Here is a 23,609-nt window from a genome sequence, read left to right on the forward strand (position 1 = left end):
TGAAGGTGCACACTTACTGTGCTTTATGAAATTTCTAAATTAGAAATGGGATATGAGCAACTGGTTCATGGAGAAATTAACAAATTCAGATATTGACCAATATGCATAATTTGGTATAAATAATTGTATTTAAATAATAATAAATTAAAATCAATTTTTCAAGAACTCTGTGCTAAGATCTTTCGCAGGCACTCCAGAGGATTCCAGCAGTATCACCAATATCCACCATGGTTCCTGCCATCTGCACGATCACCACTCGGAGAAGAGGACTCTTGTGGGAAGTATACCACATAGGGAACACTGTATATGAGGGGCTGAAGCAGAATAGCGTGAGAGTGCTGATGGATGAAAATTCACAGCTCTGCACTTATTGGAACTGGATCTTAAATCACTTCTGAGTTTCTGTGCCCTCATCCAGGTAAGTTTGCTCTGAGGGATATATCATAAGACGTACACATCTATGTCTATCTATCTATATATCTATGTATATACACATATAGATTTCACATATATATATACACACATGCACACACATATACATATATATACACATACACATATCAATAGATACATATGTATATATATATGAGATGCTCTTGTTCATCCAGCTAATTGGAATAACTTGTTAAATGTAAGTTCAGTTCAGGATGACATCGTGATTTGGGACTGTTCTGAAATTTTTCCAGACATGGTCTCGGTGATTGTGCCTCTCAGGTGACTTCAGAACCCATGGAGTAAACTGGCAACGCAATGGGGATGGAGATGGGAGTGGTGCAAGAAGTACTTAAGGACTTGGTAATGGATAGGATATCAGAATGAGGGAGAGAAATGAGTCTCAGAGAGTTCATATTTCTGTGTCGGATGACTGGGTCTTTAATTCAGATCCTTCGCTGTCCAGATTAAATGTACGCTTGAGCTTCTGGAGAAACTCAGGTCAGAGAGCATTGCCTCCAGGTCTGTGCTCAGAAGCAAGCCTTCTGCCAAGGCAGAATGGGATAAGTTGTGGCTTGTTTTGATAACCTACCGTCACACAGGACAGGCCTTAAAATTCAGAAGACAAAGCAGAGAAAGTTGTGTCCCTTTGTTTTGAGCTCAAGGCCTTTTAGTGCCATCAAATGTCTCCTTGTTCCCTTGTTGTGCAACAGGGCATGCAGCTCTGAATGGGACCTTTTATAATTGGAAATTCCACGGTTCCAGTTGCCCCTGACTCTCTTCCATGCCAAATGACATCCTCAGAACTTTGAAGCCACATGTTTGAAGGAAGCACAGCCTCACCCACACTTCTTACCCCATATGCCTGCCCAGTGTCAGCCCGGATGCTGGGAGAGCAGTGGGACCAGCTTCTGGCTGACAATTGTAGAAGCTGGAGTCAGGGGGTCAGCACTACCTCACCGTTCAGTCCTCATGATGCCTGGAACTCCCAAGGACAGTGCTTCTAGAAGCTCCATCTGTAAGAAAGGGCTGAGCTCATCTTGAAATGAATCCATCCATGTCTCCTCTGAATCCTGGTTCCAGCTAGAATATTCATGGGAAAGGCCATCTCACCTGGTGTAGACCCAAGCAGCCCCAGCTGTGTCCTGCCCTGAGTCAGATGTGCAGAGTGACTGTGCCTTGCCAGCAGCTCCTGCTCTCCCGATTTGTATGTGAACAGGTTTCTGAACAAACACTCATGGATTCTCTGACATCTTCATAGCCATGTGGGTTAGAAGTGCATCCAAACACAGTGATTGCTTTGTATCTAAATAGGAGAGGAGAAAAGAGTGACATCATTCATCAAGCGCATACAATCTGATTATTTGATATTATATTTTATTTAATCATCACAAAAATACTATAAGGCCATCACCATTGTACAGATGAGGAAACTGAAGATCACAGGCTTTGAGGATTTGCCCACGTTTTTATAGCCACTAAGTAGAGAGATGAGATTCAAATCGAGGTCTATTTAACTCCAAGATGGGCTCTTTCTTTTAAAGCATGCTTATTTTCAGATCCGTTTCCCACTAAGTCCGATTATTAACAAGCCTTCTCCTTTGACCAGCTCCTTGAGAGATATGTCTTGGGCAGACTCATTCTGACTTGACCTCTAGCAGGTTCCTTTCCATCTTGGTGGTACTCATTATTTCCCTGGCCTTCAGCAGATGCCCAAAGCCTTCAGGTTCTCCTCTTTTTTCCCTCCATACCCCAGCCAAAAGGGATCTGAGCTCCTTCATTTGTGTTACAAAGGCATAAATGACACGTGGGGAAAGACCTCCTGTGTATACACTATCCGACATCAATAGGCTTTAAAACCATCAGCCCAAAAGAAGAGTAGAGCAAGGGCCGGGTCTGATTGTATCTTACAACTCTGCCAAACATAATGTTAATAATAATAATATTAATAATAATAATAAATCTAATAATAATTCATAATACATAAAGTTAATAAATAATAAATAACTAATAAAGTTAATAATAAATGAATGAGTGGAGATATAAGAAATTAGACCACTGGTGGAAGTGCATTTGAGGATGTCAGGCAGTTTCCCTTGCATCTTTGAAATCATACCATGTTGGCAGACAACTCATAAGCTTGTGCGCAATGCCAATATCCCAACATGTTAAATTTATTTGTTCATTTATAATTTAATTAAGCATTTACTGAGCACCAACTCTCTGTTAGGTTATGCTGGGGGACATAGAAAAATGGAGGAACTTAGGCTCTGTCTTCAAAGAGCTCAGCATCCATGGGGGAGACCATCTTGATTTTCATGCAAGAAGCAAGACAGGAAGGAATGAGCACCCAGCTCATCCTGAGAGATACATGTGAGAAGACTTCCTGGATAGGATGGCCTTGAATTGCTACTTGAAGGATGTAGCAAGAAGTAAAAATTGGTAGTAAAGGCAGTTAAAAGAAAAAACATTACTTTTTCTACACTCACACCAACACTTCTGATACCAGATGTGTGAGTTTTTCCACACCAAGCAATTCTCCAGTTCTTAGCAGATGCTGATGAGGTGTCCTACAATTTAACTCAATTCTGACACTAACTGCCTGGAGTTAGCATGGAACCCACAGGTTAAGGGCTCAGTCCCACAAGACTGCCTCCCCATTCAGATGACAATTGCAAGTCCCAGGTTGTCACCTGTACTTCTGCCCCACTGGCTATAAATTGAGGGTTCCCACAAACCCTATTCAAGTAGAATAATTTAATCGGCTCATAGAACTCAGGAAAACAGTTTACTTACTAGATTATCAGTTTATTATAAAAGGATACATCTCAGGAGCCAAATAGAAGAGATGCATAGGGCAAGGTGGGAAGGAGTGCAGAGCCTCCATGCCCTCTCTGTTTGTGCCATGCTCCCAGCACCTGGATGTGTTTACCAATCTAGAAGTCTCTGAACCTTGTTGTTTAGGTTTTTATACAGGCATGATTGATCATGTCATTGGCCATTGGTAATACAACTCAATCTCTAGCCCATCTCCTCTCCCCAAGGAGGTTGGGGGAGGTAGGGCTGAAAGTTAAAACCCTCTAATCACATGGTGGGTTCTCCTGGAAAGCAGCCCCCATCCTTAGGAGCTTTTCAAAAGTCACCTCATTAGTATAAATTCAGGTATGGTTGAAAGAGACTTATTATGAATAACAAAAGACACTCCCCTCACTCCTATCACTCAGGAAATTCCAAGGGTTTTGGGAGCTCTGTGCTAGGAACAGACCAAATACATATTTCTTATTATATCACAACATCACAGCATTCTGCACAGAGGGCACAGAACAACTAAAGCAGAGCAGGTGTAAAGAAACAAGTGTTAGATGTGGCTGTAATAAAGAATTTGTGTGAGAGGGTGGGAATGAGCCTGAATAATCAGTAGCAGCCTTACAATAATAACGAGTTAGAAATTGTATTATTTTCATGTCGGGGCATGGGTCATAATTACACGTTACACATATAGAAGGCTTCTTTTTTTGTGTGAGGAAGATTGTTGCTGAGTTAACATCTGTGCCAATCATCCTTTATTTTATGTGGGATGCTGCCACAGCATGGCTTGACGAGCAGTGCTAGGTCCGGACCCAAGATCCCAGCTTGTGAACCCTGGGCCGCAGAAGCGGAGCACGTGAACTTAACCACTCTGTCGTCGGGCCAGCCCCCAGAATGCTCCCGTGAGCAGTAACTAAGTGCTTTACCTGAATGATTTCATTAAACCTTTGCTGCCATTCTGAGTTAGGTACTCTCATTCTTCTCCTCTGATGTATGAGGAAAGTGAAGCCCAAAGCCACACAGATAGCTCGTGTCAGAGCTAGGATTGTAACCCAGATCGTCTCTGAACCACCATGACCTTCTGCCTCTCAGAGATATGATGGAGTGACCTCTCCAGAGAGTGGGGCCATCCTCTCTGAGGACAAACAGCTCATGGATGTAGAGGACAAAGTCTAAATTCAAGGCCAGTCTTGATTCTTGGACCTATAATAATTCCAACTCCAGATGACAGCACCAGGATGGCCAGCATCATTGAACTGGCCTGGATGGCTCATCACATGGGTTCAGATTTTTTGTGTTCAACATTTAAGAGACATTGCATCTAGTGGAAACAGAGAATACATGGAAAATGACCTCACTGGCTAAAGGCTGAAGTTGAAATGCCTGGCTTGAAGTTTGGCCTCACCCACCCTTTCCTCCTTTCCAGCTGCTTCTGTGGCCATGTGGCTCAATCCCAAGACCGTTGCAGAGTAGCCTTCTGTGCACAGGGTGGTAGCTCCTGGCAGCCCTGTGTGTCTACTTTGCTCCATGAAGGAACTCACCAATTTCAGTAGCGATCTGCAAGATTATGCAAGGAGGCCAATGTAGACACATTTATAATGTGTGACCATGTTTCCCTGCTATGAAATAAAACCAGAAGTAAATGGTATGACTCATTGAAAAATTTCACTGGAAGGTCCAAATAATTGTATGGGGTGTGGCATTTCTGCATCAGTACAGTAATGTATTTTTTGCAGGAATCTCATAAACCTTCTTTTCTCTATCAGCCCCACAGAGTAGGCAAGTGTTCTTTTTCTTTTTTGCATACCAGAAATCTGAAACACAGAAAGTGAATAAGAGGCAAAGCTAAGCCTTCCAACTTGGATCTTTTTGACTTTCAGTTCAGTAGTATATCTTATCCTCATTGATGTGGCTTTTCCTGGTCCCCTGAACCAAATCAAGTGCTCTTTCTTCTACCTGAGACTATGTAATTTTTTTTATTTATCAGTATTGGTGGTGTTCTGCCTGTATGCACCAGTTTGACATTTTCCTTGTTAATAACAGCACCTTTTTGATTGGTCAATGACCATGCCATAGTAGTTATTAAGTATTTTGATTGTTGCTTCCATTTCATATAAATATTTAATTTTTTCTACTACATTACTTTACTTCAAAAAGGATTTATGGGGGCTGGCCTGGTGGCGTAGTGGTTGAGTTCACACGTTCCACTTTGGCAGCCCGGGGTTCATGGGTGCAGATCCCAGGCACGGACCTACACACCACTCATCAAACCATCTGTGGCGGCATCCCACATACAAAGTAGGCGAGGATTGACATGGATGTTAGTTCAGCAACAATCTTCCTCAAGCAAAAAGAGGAACATTGGCAATAGAGGTTAGCTCAGGGCCAATCTTCCTCACACACACACACACACACACACACACGAAAGGATTTATGGGATTTTCTAAAGACACTATAAGCTAGAAAGATAACATCTAGGAGAAGTAGATAAAGAAACAAAAAGAAATACAAGGATAGAAAGATAAATTTGGGCAGGAATGAGAGAATGAGACCATCACAAAAGTGTAAATCATAAGTCTGAAAGACTTGCTAGAGGTGAGCTGCTAGTTGAATTCTAAACCTGCCAGGAACCAAGGGCCAAAGAAAAGCTGATTGATTATGTGATATACTGTGTCTTCAAGAAAAAGCAAATCATAAGCATGCCTGATTCAAAATCCTCTCCCTGAAACCCCTCAAAAAGAGAACAGTGTAATTTAGTTAGTACTAGTCCCAGGACATCTATAAAATGGTCAGGATGATAATGAATCCAAGGGTCATTTCCATAGGCTGCTCAAACCAAGAGGCACAATGTCTAGTCCTTGCCTTGAGTTGTTTGGTGACCTCCTGAGGGTATTTGCCTTGTCTCCCTAGTTAGATAATTTCTCTGACGTTTAGTACTTGATTCAAATTTTCTATGGAAAATTATTTAAAATAATATCTTTTTAAAACTAGAAAAATTAAAGAGTTGAACTACAATTGAGGGGTTGGGAACAGAAGTTCTTGTTCTAAGATCTTACGTTTCTTACCTGATTGTGCTCCTTCTCCTTATTATGTTCCTTTCTCCACAAGACAAGCAAAGCCAAGTGTTTTCCATTGCCCTCTGACCTAACAGGCAGAAAATCTTGTGGATGGTCCTGAAATTCTTGTCAACTTCAGCCAAAAAGTAGTCATTGTGATGCTTACGCCCATTTGTTTTGTCACTCCTTCATTCATCCTTTTATCAGAAATGTACAGAATATCACTGTGTGCCTGGCCCTGCAGACACAGAGATGGATAAGACACAGTGCAACCCTGGAAGAGCTTATGGATCAGAGGAGGAGACAGAAGGCTCACGGGCAATCACAGCACAACATGGGAAGCATTGTCACAGAGCTGTGTCCAGTGTGGTGGGAAAGGGGAGAGAAGAACCACTCTCGCCTTCTGGGAGGCTGGCGATGGATTCCCAGTGGAGTTGATGCTTGATTCTAGTCCTGACATAAATCCCTCAAAGAGCTGAGGATAGAAGGAGATTGCTGATGGAGAGAAAAGCATATTAATGATATAGCAGTGAACAAGAGTAAGACGTGTTTGGGCAACACAGGAAATTTGAGAGACAGAGCAGAGTTGATCAGATTACCTCACTCACAAATCAGTTAAGAATCCATGACTCTGGTTATTATATTTTAAAAGAAAAAAATGCCCTAAACACATGACTTATTTAAATTTTGAGAGAGGGTCTTATGGACTAAACCTTGCATTTACACCCATTAACCCTCTGACATGGGTTGCCGAGAGAAGAGGGAAAGGGCTAGAAGCACGGTGCTGTGTGCTGGGCACATGCAGGACAGTCTAACGGCCATGCCGAAAAAACTTGAGCCACTGACTGCCCATTTCCCCTCAGACATAACATGTATTTTTTTAAATTCAAGTAACAGCAAATGATGTTACGTCTTCCATGATGTACTCCTCTCCTTCTTGGTAAGAAGTATTGGGCTTTGGCTCATGTTTTGGTCTTGCATAAACTCTGCTATGAATGATTAATATGTAACTCACATGGCCAAGAAGGAATGTGCTGCCTCCAACTCAGTTGCATACGCACCAATCCCAAAGCCAGAGATTTGCGAAAATCATACCACGAGTTAATTTTTTTTGCAGGAAGAGGACATTGCCAAAAGAATGAAGTGCCTTTGGAGTTGTCAAGTGCCAGGCTAAAGCTTTGCTTTGTGATTCGATGAGCTGTCCTGAAAGTGGGGGAAAAAAATCAGTCTTTATAGATGTTACTAAGTGGTGTGCACTGTTGAGGTTGAGTCTAAGAAAATTAAATCCACATTGGACGTTAATAACCTCTGAAGATTTAGGACACATCATTCAACATTTTTAATTTCATTAGTAACAATGGGATAAATATGAATCTCAGGGATTTGCTACACAAATTTAATAGATCTGAAAATTTTAAAAATCCAAATGAATGGATTATAAGTGTTCTATTAACACCAATGGTTGGCCAAATATATAAATTCAATTCTTCTTAAAAAATTGTTGTAGAGTCCTTCTCATATTCATTAAGGGACAACTCTTTTTTTCCAGAGAGAAGAGGGTAGAGTATTTGTCTTACCTTCGTAAGAGATCCTAGACTCAGAATCTAAGCTCGCATCTCTTGTTTGCTGTGATTAGTCATCCAAGCCAATCGGTAGACCTAAGATCGAGTTTCAGTCAGTTGCTCGAGTTTGCCAGATCCCCAAAAGGACTCTGCCACAAGCTAATGCTCATTAGCCAGCTTCCTCACTGCAATAGTAATTTTTCTCATTCTATTTAAAGTAACCCTCACTCAAACCGTGGTAAATGATTTTACACTGCACAAAATGTGCTGAAGCAGTCACATTTTGGCTGATCACAAACCACACAGGAATAGGGCTTTACTCTTAAAGAATAGTTTGTGCCTGCCCTGGGTCTTTGTTGCTCACTTTTGACACTCTTTGCCAACTCAACATTCTCCAAGAAAGTGTAAATCCTACCACGGGAAAACGAGGTGTGGAATATGTGCCTCAGTTGATGACATCACCTTCTGGTTAGGACTGTAAATCGTGTGAGACTATGTGTACAGATACCAGCTCCTAAGTGCTGGGTTTTATAGCTATATATTCTGAGCCTGAAAATCATGTGAGGAAGGGAGACTATCTCTCCTGCCTAGTTGAGAGTCATTCTAGGATCTTAGGGGAGTGCACTGGCCCTGAAGTCCAATGAATAGGAGGTTTTGCACCTGAAACTGCTACTGCTTTGGGCCAAATGCTTGTGATTGGTTTATTACAGGTCTCAATTACATAATTCTGATAAACCAGCTAATGACTGCCTGGGCTACCTTCACCTTGGGAAGGGGCTACCTTCATCAAGTGCCTTCCAGATGCCCAAGAAGGTCATCAGGATGATGAATGCCTGAAATTCTATCTTTATAGGACAGTCTCCATAGCTTATTGCCACTTCCCTGAGGAGGGATCACTGTTGAAGTCCCTTTGAGTGAGATAGTTATCAGCCTGGAGGGATATGTGTCAAAATCTGAAGTCAATTTTAATTGTTATAACTGGAGAGAGAAGGTGCTACTAGCATCTAAGGAGTTGAGGTCAGGAATGCTGCTAAGCATCCTACGACGGGTGAGAAATACAGGTGACAACCTGGGACTTGCAACTGTCATCTGAATGGGGTGGTAGTCTTGTGGGACTGAACCCTTAACCTGTGGGTTCAATGCTAACTCCAGGCAGTTAGTGTCAGAATTGAGTTAAATTGTAGGACACCTCATCAGCACCTGCTAAGAATTGGAGAATTGCTTGGAAAACCTCACACATCTGGTATCAGAAGTGTAGTTTGAGTGTAGGAAAAAATAATGATTTTCTTTTAACTGCCTTTACCAATATTACTTCTTGCTACATCCTTCAAGTGGCAATTCAAGGCCATTCCATCCAGGAAGTCTTCTCATATGTATCCAGCCCCAATGCAATAGTGCCGAGGTGGAGAAAGCTATGTTGGTGTAAATGAGAGATTTGAGGGCTTACTAAAGGGGGAAAATGGAAGCAGCTCGGGGAATCTGGCACCTCGTGTGGGAAGTTAGGAAGCCATAAGCACACAGGGAGATCCATGATGGAAAAGTCCTTCCAATTTTGCTGAGAGATAGCCCTGCATCTATGCTGGAAAAGCGTGGTTTTCAGGATTTTTTTGTTAAAAAACTCAGAAAGAATGAAATGAAACAGAGAATTAGAATGTCCCCAGGCCTTACTCAAATTGGTGGAAAGAGGAGCATGAAAAGAAGAGGTTTCCCCAGAAAAAGGAGAATGCTAGATCCAGATGAACAGCCTGCAGCAACCCCAGTGGGGCTCTGGTAGATTCTGTGGAGAAAGATGGACATACAAAACTGCTTCCCCTAATTAGGTGGGTATCCATCTTTGCAGCAAACATGATTATCAGTATTATCCAGTTGGTTGTTCATGGAATTCCATACCAGCAGTGTCGTTGGTCCCTCTCTCCTTCCTGGTTTGCGGCCAACATATTTGGAACCCTCAGAGATCCACACACAGGCCTCTCTGAAAAGTAACAATGGTCAAAGCATAGAGAGGAGCCATTTCCCCAAGGCAAATTCTCCAAAAGTGGTGCATATCCAATAATTTTCAACAAAGGCTTGACGTAACAGTAATTTATTAGACCTTCATAAAAAGACATTAGAGAAAGCTGTGGAGCGCAAGACTGTGAGACATGTCGAGAAAGTGTTGAAAGGGTGGTACGTTATTTTGCAGGCTCGCTTTCCCCCATCAACCAAGAACACAGGCCCCCTCCCAGACTCACTCTGTCGATATTCAAATTTGGGTACATCCCTACTGTCCCTGCAGATTCCATCAGGGAGTCATCCACAGTGACTCATCAACTGCTTTTTAAAGAAGACTGTGCCACAGCTCTTTCTGCTTCCTGTTTGCTCACAAAGAAACTGTCCAGACTTCTTTGGTGTTTTCGTTGCTCAGATGTCAGCCAAATGAAGTCACATTGTAACCACAAGGAGACTTCTTGCTTGTGCCACTGCCTAGTGTTAACAGAGCGCTAAATGCTGCTTGGCGTGAAGGTGGCTAGTCATTGTGGCCAAACTTCTGAGAGCTCCAATAGGCCAAATGTCAGGCTGCCAATTAAGCAGCAAGGTGGAAAATTCTTGCCTTTCTTTTGGCTCAAGTGAGTTGGTTGAGGGGGAAATTAAAACGAAATAGGCAATAATAAGAAAGATTTCATTTTCTAACGGTCTTGAACTGTGTGAGAAGTTGTGCTACCTTTACCGTCCCGTTGATAACCGCATGTCACATTCCTCACACATGCGCAGGTATGTTCACACATATACAACACCGGGACTCCAAGAAATTCTCTCTTTGGCTTCAATTGCTGCAACTCCTAGCTGGGCAAATCTGCATAAAGGAAAAACCAACATGCACCCCCAGTTAACAGTTCAAACTCTGCCCACATAGCTCTATTAAAACCATCAATCAATTTTCAAGGATTCAGAATGAGTTTTAGAACCTCTCTTATTAGTAATACTAGTAATCGTACATGTGTGTAGTGCTATAAGCATCACAGAGAATATGCTCATGTGTTATCTTCTTTGATCTGCACAACATCCTTCGTTCTCTCATTCATTAATGGCCTACTCTGGGTCAGGCACTGGGCCTATGAGGTTAATTGGGAAGTGAGAGTAAGTAACTTGACCAGGATCATACAGCTTCTAAGTGTGGCACAGCTTGTGCTTAAAGCCAATCCTTCTGACGCGCAGTCACAGACTTTTCCGATGAGCTGCACGCTGCATTTGCCCCTCCCCTTAATCACTGGCATTTACCTCACGGAGGGTCAATGAGTGGGGCCTCTGATTTAATGATGAGCTAGTAATGTTTTTTGGTTATCTCATTAAAGTATTCCTCCAAGAGAGGTGGACTTGGCCCACCCATTGGCATATCTGGACTATGTCTATGATGAGAAAGCCCCTTATTTCACCACGGGACAATTGTAGCCTCATGACAGTCCTTCAGGTTTCTCCCAGTGAATGTTTTCCTCAGAGCTACTGCCTGGGGTTCTCAAATGTCAAGGATGTGTGTAAGGAGCACATGCAGATGATTTTATTGTATTTGACAGATGGCCAAATTGTGTAAGAGGGACATAAAATGAGTTGCTTAAAACTACACGCAACTTCCCGTAGCTCCACAGGCAGATATTTTTTGGTACATTTGTTACATGTAAGTTTTGTGGAAGGCAGCTTTTTTTTTTTTTTTTTTTTTAAGGATAATTGAGTGCATCACAGAGATGCTGTAGACATTTTGGCTCTGTAGCTCTTTGATTTTACTTGGACATAGTAGTTTAAGGTCGTGCTGACTCCAGATTGTTCCTTTCACATACACACATTATCCTTTATCCAAAGAATTGAAGAGTTTCCTCCTAAGCCAAACTAAAGGCCCAGTGAATGAGACACTTGGCTTACATTCTGCACCTCTGAATCCTGGTTCTGGGGCCAGTGATTAACATTTCTCTGTTTCTCCGTTTCTCTTTCTCTGTCTTTCTCTTCCCCCCTCCCTCTGTCTCTCTCTCTCTCTTCATTCTTGCGTCTATTAACTTATTCCACGAGTATTCTATGATTACTTATTGAGTATGTATTCTGTGCCAAGTACTGTAGCGAGCAGTCCTTTGGGTATTCATCAGTAAACAAATGACCCAATGCTTTGCTAAGTGGTGTGTGTGTGCACATGTGTATGTGAGTGGATATTTGTGGACTAAGACACCTAGAGCATTACTATAATTCATATACAAAAATTCTCAGTTTTGATGCCTCTTAGACCAAAAGTGTAAAATAAAAACATTTCCTAAGCATATCTTTGGTTCCAAATTTCTCTACAACATTCCCATAGTCTGTCCTCTGTGTGCTTGAACCTGGAAGTGATTTTCACTTGCAGGCTCACCTCTTCTGTCTTTGAACTTGGATGTGTCAATGGAGGATATGCATGCTTTTCTCGCTACTGGAACCATAATGTATGGTAAACAACTAACCTCCTGTGTTGTAAATGTGAAAATTTCGTATTTCCCTGCTGCCTCAACATCTCCACAGATAGGTGGAGCATCCTACCAGGTGACTAGGTGCAATAGAGTGATAAGGCTTGTCCCTGCCGCAAGTTCCCCTTCTTGCCCTCCACTAACTATGACCTGGTGACATTCAAATGCACCAATGAAATCCCCTCATGCCTTTTTTTGTGTACTCCACCCTGGCTCCCAATAAAGGCACTTGCCCACGGGTCTTCACTCTCTCTCAGCTCCCCACCTGCTTGGTTGAGCCCCTTCCCTTGATGCTCCCTCTTGGTGGCTCCCTCATGGCATGTGGTGACTCTATCTCTCCAGGACCTGTACGTATAATAACCTTTGTTTTCCTGTGCCTTTCCCGTGTCTCCTCTTGTGGCTGCATCTGTCTGACCACCTCTAAAAGAATACAAAACATCTCCAAATATTAGATCTCTCTTAATTCTCTTTTTCCAAGAGTATATTTCTCTCCTCCCAAGAAATTAACATATGCTTATATATTAAAACAAACAAAAAACTATCCTGAAAAACACAAAACCAACCCAAGAGCTGCCTAGTGAGTGACTCACTGATGGCTCTCTCATTAACTGCGTAGTGCCATAGAGCTTGGTCTGAGATAAACAGGGAGTTCCCATACTTCACACAGGTTCTCTGTGTAGCCCCCAACACAACATTATGCTGGTGCTTTATGTAGATTCTGGCCAGTGTGGGTATCTTCTAGATGCTCTGTCCGAGGGAGGCAAAAGAACTCATCACAAACCATCCGTCTCTGTTCCCTTCCACTCAGCTCCAGGCAGGAGCTGAACTATTTTGAGGCCACACCCATAGTAGTTGGTTTTCTGACTTCTGAGGCCATGTTTTTCCAACTATTTCATTTCAGTCCTTTCCTCAATCCAATTTATTAATACATTCTGTCTAGCATCATCTCCTTCGACATTATGCTCTTTTTACTGCCCTCTCAACATCTTCAGGTACCATCTCATCCATCAGTCATACATCATCCATTTATTAAGAATAGCATTGCCTTATATTTGGAGAACTTTTATGTACAATGTTCTGTTTAATCTATAAGATAGGCCTGTAAGGTAGCTGTTGGTCTGACATGCATTTTGAAAAAAGAGGAAATTAGGGAGAAGGAAAGTAAAGCCCTTGGCTGAAATGGATTTTATCTAGACTCTTCTGTATCAGACCCTGCTAGAGCTTCCACCCAGTTACAATAACGATGGGGGGCAGGTGATGTTTCTGTCCACTAGGAGCATTAATGCTCTGTGCATGCTGTACTTTTAAAGTCCTGTACTCTGCTCCTGGGGCCGTGACTTCTTCTGTCTCAAAGTACATGTTGCCTCAAAACATGGCAGCCAGTGGGATTATTGAATGTTATTATTACTTTATTATATATTCTATATTATCTATTCTATCATATGTATTTGCGTGCATATATATATATTTATGTATGTGATTGCTACTGGCTCCCATTTACTGAGTAACTCCCTCAGGATAAACTTTCTACACAGTACACTTTTTAATTCTTATGAAAAAATATGAGAAAACTATTGTTATTGTTATGTAAGAGGCTCAGGTAATTTTTCCAAAGTTATTCCTGAACAAAGACAGGAACCCTCATCTGACTATCCCCTAAACTCCTTCTCGTTTTACTACAGCAATTCGTTTTATTTGAGTCAAGCAAGACAGAGACAAATACAAACTATGCTTTGCTCTCTTTGAATTTCTATGACAGAAAAAGGCAGAAACTGCAGCGTGGCCCTACGTTTGCTTTTGTAATTGATCAGACAATTGTTGGTGAAAGATCTGCAGGACATGGTAGGATGCTGTTCGGCATGTAACTAATCTCTGTGGCTGGAGCAATAGCAGCGGTGTAATGGAGCTCCCTTCCTGCCTCCATTGATGCCTCAGAGATCAATACAAGGTGGGACAATGGGCATGGATGCAGAGAGCTGTGTGGAACAGGGCCTGGCTTCTTGATCATGATCATCTTCCTGCTGTGACTTTCTCAAGTTGTTTTCCTTCTCTCTGCCTCTGTTTTCTGATTGCTGGGGCTTTTCCAGCTCTTTTGCTCAATCTCATTAAGAAATATTGGATATATATATATTTCTTAATTGAGGTGACATTGATTTATAACATATAAATTTCATGTGTACATCATTATATTTTGCCTTCTGTGTAGACTACATCATGTTCACCACCAAAAGTCTAGTTGCCATTTGTTACCATGCACACGCGCCCCTTTACCTCTTTCGCCCTCCCCCTAACCCCCTTCCCCTCTGATAACCACCAATCTGTTTTGGGGATCTATGTGCTTGTTTGATTGTTTGATCATCTTCCTCGCACGAGTGAGACCATACAGTATTTGCCTTTCTCTGTCTGACTTATTCCACCTAGCATAATGCCCTCACACCAATATTTAAGTACTTATACAGTGATCTGTAGGAACGTTTTCCTGGAAAGACTTTGCATGGATTTTCCACTGCCCACTGCCCTCACTAGCACTTGGGAAACTGCTATTTTTTCTTCCTGGTTGCATTTGCCACTTACCCTTCTGAAAACAGGAATTAAGACTTTAGACAGCTGCTTACCACATAAAATTTTCAAATAAAATATTCTTATTACATTTTCTTAGGGAAAAAGTTCACTCGACTAGATTAGCAAAACTAATGTAAATATGAAGTAATGCCAGTGGCTGCTTGCAGAAGGTGTTTTTAACTTTCCATTTGACTTAAAGGTCCAGTGCATTGAGGTGTCTGCAACACTCTGCTCTGTGTCACATTTGTGAGTAGGATGATGTTGTAATGCTCCCATAATGGCTAATGTTATGTTAACAGAGATTGATGCCAACGTGTACTACTATATATTTAGTCAGGTGGAGGCATTCCCAACTGGTAATGTAACCTGTGTGGTTAAATGATTTACACGTATAAATAGAACAAGGAGGATTCAACTCTTATTCTGGACACTGCCTTTCCCCTTGCCTGAATACTTGGTGTTGTTCTCTAATGTCTAAAGCTATTTTCATTTTCTAACATCTGAAGTCTATTTTCACTCTTATGAAGAGAATACAAAAATATCCTAAGCAAATTATTGCATGAATGGAACTCTAGTTCCATCTTTCAAAGGACCTGGGATGGATGGGGGACACTAAGGTGCCTCAGCCGAGAGATGGCAGGTCACATCCTCCTGGATGGGGTCTGTTTGGTCACAGCCAAGTGATGTTGAGTAAAAGGGGTAAGTGAGGCAATGGCCAGGATGATTAAGGAGGCTAAACCACCTCCCCTCATTCACCTGTATAAGCAAAAACACGAAGATCAAGGGGCAGGGGGAACATTCTCCTCTCTACAATTAACTCCCTGTGTGGCTCGGAAGAAATTGCTTAATTTCTCGATTCTCTCATCTATCAAAAAGTTTAGGACCCCCTGGTACTGCTTTTTTTTGAATTGTTCAGATAAAATGATTCTGTTAAAGTGCAAAGAAGCAATGAAATACTTTGAAAACTATTGGGAGTATGTGAAACAACACCTATTCGGTGGATAGCCAGAGTTCTGCAGAGCGTTCTCAGACTCAGGGCTAGATGTCTGTGTGCCCCTCCCTGGCTCAGCAGACCCATCCAGCAGTTCCTTAGAGTTGGTATCACAAAGCCCTGCCTTTACTCTGATAGCCCCACCCACAGCTCCTCTCGTAGCCATCCTTGCCACATGTGACACATTTAAGGAACAGACCTCTCTTACCAGGGACTTTCTCAGAATATTCTTAGAACATAAATTTAAATAATAGAAAACAGAACATAATAATCTTTATAGTCAACAAATCACATGAGGTGCCCGATGCACCCAAAGGCTGGTCTCTAAAGGCCCCTTTCCCCATGTTGGGTTGACTTGAAAGTCAGTCTTCTTGGCTGAGTTTTCCCTCTTCCTGCGTGGCATGCCTTCATTCCTGCTGTCTTCCAAAGCCTCACGAATGGGCATCATCTTTAGAACTTCTGGGATCCAGGGGCCATTTTTACATTTTGCATCATGAAGATGATAGACTTCTTGTTTCCTCTGACTCTGCCATTCACAGCCATATGGGAGAAGCTGCCCAGCCCAGCCCAGCCCAACCTTGTGCCAAGGGATTTCATAATCTGGAGAGTAAAAGAGGAGGTGGAATCTTGCCACAAATTATAAAGATATTTGAGGGTACTTATACCAAGATGGCCTATGCATCTGAGAAAAGAATCAGGAGTGTTTTATATCTGAATTCCTAAGAGTTTATTGGCCCTCCATTTCACTTTGTTGTAAGTATACACCCATGTAAATGACAGTGTCTGGCAGAGGAGATACAGTAGGATGGAGCCAAGAAAGAAAATTTTCTTGATAGGTAAAAGAACTTCCAACAATGAGAACTCTGCAGAATTTTTTTGGCTACGTGAAAGGCAGAGATTACTTTAATACTGGAGGAGGTCAATTAGAACTATATGATAAGTTAGCAAAGGCATTACAGAGCAAGTTTTCATTGGGGTGGAGGATGGTGGGGTAGAGGTTGGATCAGACATTTTAGAAGGTTGCTTGCAATGCTAAGATATTTAGATCTATTAAAAGATGGCCAGTGAAGGAGTTCTCCCACAAGAACACACACACAACACACACAGAGGCATTCACAGATGTTCTAAAACTGTAAACCACCCAGTAGAGATGAGGTCCATGCCTAGGAGAGTGCAGGACAATGGTAGACGCTCATGAGAAGTTTGCCTACGGGTAAGGAGCTGACTTGTTTGTTAGAAGAGCAGTAACGCCTGGAGGAAAGGAGACATCTCAGCAGGAGGATGAGGGGCAGGAAAGAAGATAGGAGAAAATAACCAGAAGGCAAATTTTACCTTTTGGCCTTGTTAAAATACTGTGCAATGGGCCCCAGGAATCTAGTTTTGGAGCAAGTCCATAAAGTAAGCCTTCAAAAACTTTGCACAAAAGATTCTTAAGTAAGCTCATAAATGTGACACCAAGCAAATACTTGGCAAAATTCAGCTAAGTCATAAAAGGAGCTGCTGGGACCATGCAGCAGCATTACCTGTGTTGGCAAAAGCTTGGATGTAGGGCTTCCCTACTCCTAATTAGGGATCAGGTAAGTGACAGAGATTTCAAGTTTTATTTACATTTGACCCTGGGCCAATTCCTTCTGGTCTCTGGACTCTTGTCATAAAGGGGAACCAATATAAAGCAGGACAAGACCAAAGAAAACATGTGAGCTTTTTATTTGCAGAAATGTGAACTTTTTATGGTAGAATCAGGCCTATGTGACCACATTATTGCTGGGAAGTTGGGTACAGGGAAAATGCTCCAAGTCATGGACTGTTCTTGGAATTATCCCCACTGCATTCTTCTCTCACATTATTTTGTTTTTAATTGATAGAATCTTCTATTCAGGCCCTGATTGGAAATGTTCACTGCCAGGAGAAGCTGACTTGGAGGATTCCTCAGCCTGAAAAAGTATAATGACACGTGTATTGGTTTCCGAGAGTTGTCTTAACAAAGTCCTGCGAGCTGAGTGGCTTAAACAACCGACATTTATCATCCAATAGGTCTGGATGCTGGAAGTCTGAATTCAAGATGCCCTCAGGCTTGGTTCCTTCTGAGGGCTAGAAGGGAGAGTCTGTTCCAGGCCTCTCACCTAACTCCTGGTGCTTTGCTGGTAATCTTTGGCACGCCTTGGCTTGTAGAAGCATCATCTCATCTTTGGCTTCATCTTTATGCGGCATCTCCCCATGTGTGTCTATGTCCAAATTTCTCCTTCTTATAAGGACGCTGTCATATTGGATCAAGGCCCGCACTAATGACTTTGTTTTAACTTGATTAACTCTGTGAAAACCCTATCTCAAAATAAGGTCACCTTCTGAGATCCTGAGAATTAGCACTTCAATATATGAATTTGAGGGGGGAGGCGCAATTCAACCAAGAACAACTTGATTTCCAAACCAGGAGGGAAACCAGCTATTAGAAATTGAATTTTCTCCAAAAACCTAAGAAAAAAAGAATCTTCAAGGCCCTGGTGAAGACTGCGATTGAAGCTCTTCAAAAGAACCATTTTGAATAATTTATTTCTGCACATTGATATGCTGCTTGTTCATTGCCTTCTGAATAAAGACTCATTTGAGAAATTTAGTTTATAGTTAAGTACAAAGAAAAACATAGGTCTACTTCCTCCTTTCTGATAATAAGAGCCATGTAATTCACCCTGTTTCACTTTTTACTTGGGTTTCCGGGAATCTCAGAGCCAAATGTGATATTCAGCCTGGGTTCCCTCATTTCTCCTTCTATGGCTGGACCTGGGTTTCTGTTTCAGTTTCTCTGCTTCCTTCACATGGTCTTCATGAACCTCTGACCAGCTGTTTCACAGCCTTTCTGGATAGCGGTGGGATGCACTTTGATGTAGCAAAAAGACTGACTCCCAGTGTCGCTGCTGCCTCTTCTGCCCCGACTCCTGGAGCCATCGTCCATCACGATCTTCTCACTGGGGTTTGCCCCAAACACTCTTAGATTACCTCTTTAGATTCACCTCCAAGTGTCCACCTCTGTGTGCCAGAGCTTTTGAAAACAGTGTTTTAACCCTGCTTACAGCATGGAGCTGTTCACTCTCTTGAATCAGATTTTTATTTGAAAGGAAATTCAGCCTAAAAAATGCCAATTGCATCAAATACCAAAGCATCTCATTTGTGTGAGAAAGAACAAAGTGGCAGACAGTCCTGTTTGTGCTTAAACAGTCTTTAGGAAAGACAGTTGTCATTTCTCTGAAATAGGAGGAATCCAATCTAGGGGGGAAACACACACATACACACGAACACATACCATTACCAACAAACTACTAACTCGTACGTCAATGTTCATTTTTGGTCCCTTTGTATTATAGTATGGGATTTCAACAGAAAATACTTAACTGAAAGATTTCACTTGTGAATACCTCCTTAGGCGTCTGAAGTTGGGATATGCCTCAAGAATTTTACTTGGGGTTTTACATCCTTGAGCCATAACATGGGGCTGTGAATTTTAGTCACAGTTGCTTCAGTTTTACAAGCAGCAATAAAATAATGGAGGGTTGGCACATTGATTTAGGGACTTGCGTCCCTTTGTGTGTTTGCTCTGTATTGTGAACCACTTCTTCCTTTGGATCTTTCAGGTCTAAATTGGCACTCAGCTATGCCTGGACCCTTTCGGTTTATCTATTAAATTTTTAAATCATGTAGTTTTTTCAATGCCAGAAAGCCCTTTTTGGTCTCTAAATAACTTACTTTTATAGTGCATTATTTTAAAAGTTCTCTTCAAACTCTTTCATCTATTCAATATCAGTAGAAGTCCTCTCTTGTAGATGCACACTTTTCTCCCTGGAAATTCTCAAGTGCGTTGCTATAGCTGTTTTGCCTGATTATGGTTTCCCGTTACTTCAGCAAAGGTGCCTGTCGGGGAAGGTCTGTGGAACAGCGGGGCACAAGGGAGCTGCGGAAGGTACAGCAGTGCTTCATCCTGCGGAGCATCTGTGAGCACGCTGGCCACCCTCACCTCTGCTGGGGCAGGCAGGAAAGGCTGTTTGCTGCCAGTATCAGGCCAACAGGGTCATTCCTGAGGCAGGAGGACCAGTCGTGTCTGCTGCCATACCAGGAGAATTGGCAATGTCAAGCTTCCGCCATCTTTCCACCCTCCAGAGAAGATGGCGAAAGAGAGCGGGAATCAGGGAAACACGTTCAAGTTGCCATCATTTCGATCTCTGTTCAGATTTTGATGAGTTTCCAGAAAACAAAGGCAAGAGTGCATCAAAAGCCTTTTGTACCATGTCAAAGTAGAGTTCCTCTAAAAAATGTATGGATAGTTCAACATCAGGATATCTATCAGCATAATACCTTATATCAAAACGTTAAGAGAGAAAATGCATGTGATTCTACCTATAAGTACGGAAATCATGTGAAAAAATTGAGGAGCAGCAATTCCTAATAAGAACTCTAAATACAGTTGGAATAAAGAATGGCAATTAGTTACAGATGAATTTAGTTATAGTTATATATACACACATATGTAGTTAATTATTACATATCAAGTATTGAAATGCTAGTCATTTTCTACAAAATTAAGAACAAGACAGAGATGCCAGCTACATCCACCATAAGAAAAGATATGAACAGATAAAAATTTATACATGAATATTCACACCAGCATTATTCAAAATAGCCAAAGATAGAGACAACCCAAATGTCCATTAACTGCTGAAAAGACCAACAAAATATGGTAAGTTCATACAATTTGGATATTATTCAGTCCTAAAAAGAAATGAAGTACTGTTACATACTGCAACACGAATGAACCTTGAAAACATTATGCAAAGTGAAAGAATCCAGTCACTCATATGTTGTATGAGTCTATGTCTATGAAATGTCTAGAATAGGCAAAGCCAGAGACATGGGAAGTATATGATTGGTCAAGAGGGGTTGGGAGAATTTTCTGACAACTAATAAGTATGGAGTTTCTTTTCGGGCTGATGGAAACATTCTGGAATTTATGTTGATGGTTGCACAACATAATGAATATACTAAAAATTGCTGAATTATTTGTCCATCTTAAAATGGTAAATATTATGTTGCGTGAATTATATCTCAATTAAAAAAACACTTCATACTCCACACATCCCTAAATAAAGTACATTTACACCTAATTATTTTTTCTATAATATCAATAACCAATTAAAAATGAAGGGAAAATTATATTCATGACAGCAATACAATTTTTAATTATGTAGGAATGATTTTAATAAGAAAGATATGAGGAAATCTATGAAGAAAATTACGAGAAATAATAGCATCAAATATCAGTCTTCCCAAAATTTATGTATAATGCAACACAATAATAATCAGAATCCTAATGTACTTTTTTAACTAGACAAATGTTTTTAAAGTTTGCATGGAAGAATCAATATCTAAAAATAGCTAGGAAAACTATGATAAAGAATATCTTCCCAGATGGTAAAACTTGTAAAAAAATCACCTGTTAATAAAATAATGTGGTCTTGACCCAGATGTAAGTAAACAGATCAGTGGAACAGAATTAAAAGTTTTTGTTTCAGTGGCTAGAGTGTTCATTTAAGAAATTATTCTGATATACAGGCAATATTGAAGCGGATCTTGGTCTTTTACTCATGTATATACCCATAGTCAAGTGGATTAAATATATCAGAAAAGAAATCAGGAAGGTGCTTGGAAAGGCTAGGGGAAAGATGTTATTATTCAAAGAAAGAAACTCAGAAGTGAAAACAACAGCAGATATTTATAACCACAATAGGTTAAATATGTATAATGATACATATATGTAATGAATATACTATATGATAACACTATACGTTAACCATACTCACATATGTATCCATATATATGTAAACTACATATAGCTTATATATGAGTGTGTGTGTTGAAAAAATGGATAGATAGATAGAAAATAGATGGAAAATTTTTCCCGACCTCTGTAATTTTGTATAAAGTGACTAGTAACAGTTATTGAAGAAAAAATTACATTTTTTGATTCAGAAATCCCTTTTGATGCTCTCTTCTGTAAGGATAGAAGCATCATATTTAAGGACATTAATTGCAACATTGTTCTTGTAGCAGAATATTGGAAATGATATGAACACCCATCAGTAGGTACGTTTGCACAAATTATGCAATACCCATCAGAAGGGTGAGTTACATCCCACAGTCCTGGGGTATACCCACAATGCATTGTTTAATGAAAGAAGTAGGTTTAATGAAAGAAGTATGATAAATATTTTTTGTAAAAATAAAAGACACCATAATGACCACTCGAAATCCTTTTATTTGAGAATGAACCGTCTAGATTTGTTGTTCTTGGCCATAAGAAAGGAAGAGGATTATATCTAATCCATGGTTGATATTTGTTGCCTTAAATTAACAAGAAAGATGAAAGGAGGAGGAAAGGAGACGGTTCTGTCATTTTGTTCTACCTGTTATAATGAGTTTGGATTATTTTGCAGCACAAAGAAAAGAAAAAAAAAGCCAGAACAGTATCTTTGGTCTGCTGATTACCCTTTCCTCAATTTCCACTTTATTTATGTGCTTATTCTCATTCTGTATTTCTTACTGAGTTTAGATGTATTTTCAAGATGGAGCAGGGAGAAATGTGAATTGGTTTTTTCATTTGAACTGGAAGCCTAGATTTTGTTTTGAATGATCCTTCTGGTAAAACTTCCATTATCTCTCAGTTGAGGAGAGAGAGCTCCTAGGAACAAAGATTGCTTCACGTGGAGGGACAGGAAGGGTGTTCTCAGAGCTGGCCTGGCCTGGCGATACTGAGAAGGGCTGGAGGAATGGGATGGCACTTTCGAGGACAAACCAAAATTGAATCTGGAGCAGGGAAAATCTGCTTGGTTTTCCCAAACCTGCTTGGAAAAGGAGAGATGTCCTCCAGCCCGGGTTCTGGGCGTGGCTGCTGTTTCCTGCTGCAAATGATACAAACATTTCCCCACAAGTTGAGAGTACCTCAGGGCCTCTTCTCAGTATATGAAGTATGATGGAGAGAAAACACTATTTTAGAATAAATTCTTGGAGTGTGTTATTGGAATAGCTTATGTAGCATGAGAAATAATCTTGCTCTCTAAATATGTGAAATACTTTTCCAATAAAACCACTCAAGCTTAGAGTTTGTTGTCATGGTTTGTTTGTATGTTTTGGGGTAGTTTAAAATTTTTTCCTTGGTTATTTTTTATTTAGTCTTTCTATTCCAAGTTGCTTATCTTGTTAATGAATAGTGTTTTTAGCTTATTTCATCAGGATTTTGTATGTATTAAAATATATATAATTAATATTCTTTATAATTTAATCTTTTTTTCCCATCTTGATTCCAGTTTTATCATATTTGCCTAATTTTCTAAAAGTTTATCCAATTTACTGGTTATTTCCAAAGAACCATATGTTGTATTATTAATTCTTTGTTTCTGATTTGTACATTTTTGTGGTTAACTTTATTATTTTCTTCATTCTACTATCCTTAGTAGAATGGCTTTCCATTGTTTCTAAATACTCAAATTTATATATTTTAACAAAAGAATGCTATGCATTGACCATTAATTAATTCTGGCTACACAATATTGAGAGAATCACTTTCTAAGTTTTTCTCATCTTTGCTTCTAGTGTTTCACTGCTTCCTTGTGGGCTCAATTTGCTTCCTGCTAAAATAGAGACTATAGTAGGTGCGTCTTTCATCCATTGTCTATGGGCGATACTCTGAAAATGT

Source organism: Equus asinus, chromosome 6 (genome assembly GCF_041296235.1).
Source record: "Equus asinus isolate D_3611 breed Donkey chromosome 6, EquAss-T2T_v2, whole genome shotgun sequence".
Lineage (NCBI taxonomy): Eukaryota > Metazoa > Chordata > Mammalia > Perissodactyla > Equidae > Equus > Equus asinus.